This window comes from Lygodium microphyllum, chromosome 22 (assembly GCF_053477565.2).
Source record: "Lygodium microphyllum isolate KBCC chromosome 22, Lygodium_microphyllum_v1.1.10, whole genome shotgun sequence".
NCBI lineage: Eukaryota > Viridiplantae > Streptophyta > Polypodiopsida > Schizaeales > Lygodiaceae > Lygodium > Lygodium microphyllum.
This window is the reverse complement of record NC_141156.1, coordinates 38,735,926-38,742,534: the sequence shown is the minus strand read 5'-3', so window position 1 is coordinate 38,742,534 and position 6,609 is coordinate 38,735,926.

Here is a 6,609-nt window from a genome sequence, read left to right as displayed (position 1 = left end):
ATCATGCTTCCATTTGTAGCCTCCTTGGGACATGATGGAGGACACTTGCTTCAATGGCCTCATATAGAATCCAGGTTGAATGAGATAAAATATGGATTCAAAGCTCTTCACGGATTTCCTAATTGTTGCAGAGCAATAGATGCTACACATTTCAAATTGGACCTCCCCCCCCTCCCCCCCACTCGAATATCGTAGTATGATTGCACAGGGGATAGTGGATGCCATATAGTTTTAGCATGTAACTATCGGTTGGCTTGGACCTACAAATGATTCTAGAGTGCTATGCAACTCTACATTTTTTATGTTGTGGCATGGACAAGCCAGATTGATTGGAGCTTCATTTGAGTTTGTAGAATTGCAAATAAGGGAGTACATTGCGGGAGATGGTGGTTACCCTCTTTTTCCATGGCTACTTATGCCTTTCCAAAGGGATGAGCTCACTATATAGAAGAGAGACATAGCTACAAGTACATGCAATCATCTATGCATGTTGTGGTCAAACGAGCATTCAAGAGGCTCAAAATGTCATGGTTATATTAGGGTAAGACTATTCAAAACCCCAACTTTCAATCATTACCTAAGATAATCAACGCTCACTATATTTTGCACAATATACTCATTGACCATCAAGAAGATGAGGATGACACCCCTGTGCAAATTGATTTGAATGACCCGCTAGTGGAAAACCCCCTCAATGACTTCTCTGACTGGGATGATGAAATTTTTATGGAAACTCAATGTAAGGAAGATGAACATGTTAGAAATAATTTGATGGAGTATGTGAACTTAATGACAAGGGACGATTGATATGCTTAGTGCCATTCTCCTCATACTTAATAGCATGATGCTATCTTCATACACATGTACTTTTGTCCCTATAGCTACAATGCACTTCCCTTTATTTTAAGTTTTTTTTTTTTGTTTTTTTGCCTTCACACACTACCTTTTTTTTGGTATGCCATCAATCAATTTCACAAAACCATAATCTAAGGTAACTATATACAAAATGGCATGTTGAGCATTTGCATTCCAAAGCGTGTTTTGCATAGCAAGATAATATGACACAATCACAAAGCATTAATCCTTTCCTATGATATACTCATTGTGTGTAACTCTACTATTTGATCTTCTATCATACCTTCATTTTTAGTGAATACAAATTTCCATGGATTGGAAACAACACATGGGATTGCTTGTTGTGTGCACTTATTCAAACCTTCTAACCCAAAATTTGTAGTTGCCTTGCCCATTCAGTTTTTTATAAGACATATAACTTCTTGCAGTTGTGTCATTCACGTGTTCTCAAATAGGTATGCAAAGGAAATACTTGGGAGGTGACTTTTTCCCAGATCATTCTCTTGGCCTTATAACCACCCAATCCTTGGCTTGCAATTGTTAATACTTCATTTGCTCAACCTTTGCTCTTCTGTATTTTGAAGCCACAATTGGAAATCACATTGTGATTTGATGGTTAGGTACTAAAAAATTGAATGTGTTGAACAATACACCTTTGCATATGTATGTTGATCTAAGTACGAAATACAAAATTTGTCTCTCATTCAAGAAGCAATATAATTTTGAATTTTTAATCCAATCATTATAAATTGAGAATTATCAAAAGGTTTTAGGTAGCAAGTCATTGTCATATATGATAATAAACATTTTCTTATCATTACTGATTTTTCGGCTTAGGGTATGAAATGCTAGATTGGACCATTCCATTCAATGGACCTTGTGGACAATGCAAAAAATTGCTTATTCCAAATGACATTTGCATAGACAAACACCATTTGCTTATTCTATGATTTGTAGTGTGTGGATCTAGGGAAGCACACACCTAGGCCTCTATATCATCACATGCCCTATACACCTAATACACCATTAATATGTGCTACAAGAGCCCTCGTCCAAGTTGCATCAACATTGCACTAATGAAGTTGCTACATCATATAACATCCTCTCATTGATGTCCTGTATAAATTTGTAGGCTAGCATATAGCCTATAACCATAGATAAGCTCAAGTCTAGCATATCAACCTTAGCCCAATCAAACTTGGCACCATCTTTCAAAACATGCTCCAGTGAAGACATCACTTCAACAATGTATAAAAAAGACTCCTCCAATCCTACCTTGCAATCCCCTCTTTCTTTCCTTGACAAATCATCAAACTCGATCCTTGCCTCATACAATATCTTCATGAATGACTCTTCTACCATAGCTTGCATAGTCATGATTTGTCCAACCATTTCTTGCCACAAATTACAACTCCCATAGGTTAGGATTTTTAAAGTTTCAGAAGATGATCCACAAGTACAACCACAAGTACAACCACAAGTACAAACTATTTTAATTGGTCCCACATGGTTGATTAACATGAGTATAAACAAGGGGTGAAAGTATTCCTTTTGAAATTCCATGGTGAATCAAGTTGTGAGTATACGTTTGTTAGCCTCAGCACAAAAAGAAAGCAAAAAAGTGGAAAAGCGCAAGCTAAGTCAAAGGCAAAAGCCAATTCGTAAATGCAAGGCACCCCTAATTTTTTTTGTAAAAGAGCGCCAGGCTCCCTTCTGTGCAAATTGTAAAAGAAGATGGGCAACAGAAAGGAAGCTAAGAAGAAGATAGGAGGACAATGGGAAAAGAGGGCAAAAGGGGCTAAGGGGATGACCGCCCAAAAGGGATTCAGGGTTTTGTATATAAAGTTGACAAGTGAATGAAGAGCTCATTCTTTGGTGTGTGGCAAAGTGGACTCTTATTATTCTCTCCTTCTCTTCTCTTGCTTGCTTGCTTATGAGTGCTTGAGGGAGGGAGTGTGAGTGAGTGAAGGAGTGAGTATGTGAGGGTGAGGGATCTTGGAGGTGAAGCCCTCCACCATCTCCTCTCTTCTTCTTCTCTTCTCTTATTTTATCTCGTCTTACGTGTGGCTATGGAGGATAGAGCTTGGAGGAAGAGGCTTGAGGATGCTTGAGCTTGCATCACGAATCATGGAGCTATCGGAGTACTTGAGAGAGGAAGCAACTTAATCGGGCACCAAGGTAAGCTCACTACACTTGTATAGAGTGATAGCGTGTTGGCTATGTGAGAGGTAGCCATTAGTGCTCGCTTGAAAGGCTTGAAGGAATAAGCAGTCCGTGGGCTTGGTGGTTGAGCAAGAGCTCCCTTTACATTTTGGTTCCATTCCGAGACCAATGAATTCAAGGTTGAGCGCTTGCGCACCTCAAATCGGGCATCGAAGTAAGGGTTTTGTCCCTGAACTGGAGCTTGAGATGGATAGGAGGTTTTGGGTTTTTAATCCGTACTACAAGTAAGTATTTTTGGTTTTTGATGATTAGTTGAGTAGGAGAAATCATTTTAGCACTTTGCTTTTGGTTTTTGTTGCATTTAGTGTAGGTTAGGATCGAGAAATCGAAGCGGAAAGCTTAGGGTTCACTATTGTAAAACATGCCCAAATAGGGCATAAATAGGAAAAAAATGAAAAAAAAAAGTGATTAGATGTGTTGGAATAGTAAGGGAAGTGATTAGTGAGATTAAGGTTGTGCCCAACAAGGGTTTACAACCCTGGGAGGCAAGGGAAAGCCTCATTTGTGACTTGACATTGAGAGAGAGAGAGAGAGAGAGAGAGAGAGAGAGAGAGAGAGATTGCATTTTTAGGAAAATCTGAAGTGCTAGCATTGCTTGTATCAGTAGCTTTTGATTGAATGATACTCGAGTATGTCGTTTCGGTCGCCACAGGAATCGGACGGCTGTAATAGTATCTGATTCCCCGAATCGGACGTCTGATTCCCATTCTGAGAATTAGACATTCAGACCACCTTGTTCGATTTTCAAAATGGGACACTTTGGATTGGACCTGCCACATCACCACTCGGACAACTCACCCTTGTCTGATTCCGAGAATGAGACAAGTGGGAATCGGACACACCACCTCATCTAATCATCTGATCGTAATAATCAGACCATAGAATTAGATCCAGTGATGTGTCCGATCATACACCAACCCGAATTGGACCAAGCACCCTTGTCTGATTCCTAGAATCAGATGTATCCAAATTGGACCACCCCATGTTGTTCGATCGAACATACCCTATCCGATTGTGACAATCTGACTTAACCCTATCCGATTTCTAGAATTGGACATTGAAAAATCAGACTCTAGTAAATCGAACACAGCCTAAGAGACAAAATCTAGAAATTCGACAAACCTTGACCGACAAAGAGCGTGACCCACACCAAGAGAACTCATCGAATACCATATAGATAGTTAGAGACCTAGAAATAGTAGCTGAATAGCCAGGAACTGTGATGATGCACATTTCAGCAAACTTGACACACTTAGTGATGCAGGCTAATTGTAAGACCCCAAATTGACCCTAAACAAGCTGAATGACACAACGTAGACCCTAACAAGCAGCAAGGAAGGCCAAGAATCGAGCTTAGAGCCCCATCAGGGCACGAGCACAAGCGGGAGTGTGAAAGCTAAATAGTCATCTTGTCTTTGCACTCGTACTGTTTTCCAATACTTGAAGTACACTTGATAAGAGCTGAAAGCCTGATTGCGCACGATGATTGTAAATTGAGAATTGCTGGTAAGTAACAAGGAACACACTCAGATGTAATAACATGAAGGAATCCACCAATAGGAGAAGACTGTGAGACTTGGCTGGGTGATTGAAACCCCAAGTGTAGGACCTAGTTGAAAATGCAACAGAGAAGCCAGGCATAGCAAGGACAGACCCCATCGGAGAAGTGGATCTACCCGACCTAATCAATCTCATGGACAACTCGGTGGAGCACGAGACCCGGACATGCCAGAGACAAGCACTAATCACGAGGAGCTCGACCTAGGAAGTCTCCTAACCAAAAATCCAGTGGCTAGTTGCCAATTACGAGCTATAAGCTTGGATAGACTACAAGGATAGGACCTTTGAGAATGTCATAGCAGACCTAGGAGAGGAGAGGGGACTAGTGCATGAAGCTTTGCGAAGCCTAGTGACCTACAATCAAGAACAACAAGCCAGGGGCTTGGGACAGAACATGGAAGTGCATGAAATTCAGCGGGTGCTAGCGCTAGCAAGAAAAAATAGGATGGGTCTTGATGCTGAGAGGGAAAGAGCTGTAGAGGGAGATCTTACGTTGAGTGAGCTTCTCATGAAGCGACTTTTAGGACAATGCTTTCGCCGAGTGAAGTACCACTGCAATGACAACCTCGTTACGTGCAGGATTGGGAGTTACTCAGGGCTCCAAGAGCCAATCTAAAATCCTGATAGTTGCAAAGCAACTAGACAAGTACCAGCCTAACGATGACCCATATAGCTTCGTGGAGTAGTTTAAGTAAGTCTGTGAGGCCAACGACCTCACCGATCTTACTTTGCGCTCACAAGCTTTTGGTACGTGCTTAGGAGATAAGGGTAGGATTTGGTACACGAGTTTAGACGCTGCCAAGCAAACTAACTTTACCAACCAAGTGTCTCTTCATTAAGAGATTTTTCAAGCCAGGATACTCCAACAACCTACTAGTGCGAGCGACCAACCGAAAGAGCGATATCCATGGTATTCATCAATGGGATACGAAGCGAAGAGCTCTACAAGGCCTTGGCAAGCAACTCGAGCTTGCAATCAGATGTGCTGACTAGGATCTTTGATGAGGCGATCAGAGTGGATGACCAATTTAAGGAACTAAGCTCCAGGAGCTTGAATTGAGATGAGCCTAACGCTAGAACTTCAGAAAGAGCTTTAGCACTGAGTGAGAGATTAGGCCCCGCTACTCAAGATAAAGGAAAGGGCATGGACTCAAGTCAAGAGCTAGCGGAGATGAAGATGGAGCTAGCCAGATTATAGGAGATGATGAGACAATCAACACGTCCTCACGTCTAGTGCGTGTATTGCGATGGAAATCACTTGCGAGCTGAGCATCAGGACCCTAGGTCCCGACCTTGCGCGAATTGCGGTAGGTTCGGTCATAATTCCATACACTGTAGACTATCGAGGAGACTCCCTCACACTCACAACCGTACAATCAACCTTACCTATTGAATAGGCGGCCAAACTTCTTTGGAAGGGGAGCCCCATTGACTCTCGCGGCACCCAATGATGCCAAGCCAGCCGTTCCTAGGATGGAAATAAACCCTACGGGCATCCCTAGACCACCTGGACTCTACGTGACCCATCCACCTACTAGTGACACTCTAGTCCACTGTGTGGAGGAGCCAAACGATGAAGAGCTTTTTGTACACCCTTATGTATCATATGGCGAAGAAGGCCATCCAATCCTTATGGACTACCAACCAGTACCGGTGATGGCATTAGGTAGAGGAAGAGGTAGAGGCCTAGGGGGCAGACCCAGGAACCAATTACGTGTTGGATTTGTGGTCACCCATGACATTTTCTTTGAGCTGGCCCGAAAGGAAGCAAGCAGGTCGAGATAAGGCTGATCTTAGATGCGCTGAATGCGAAATCACTCATCTCTTTGTTGATTGCCCTAGAGGGAAGCCATCTTCAAAACGAGACATCAGTTCCATTGGGGCTGTTCGGTGTCGAGACACTCGATGGGGAGGCCATGCCTATCCCATTGCATGTCATGACCCGCACGCAGACTAAGCATGCCGACATAT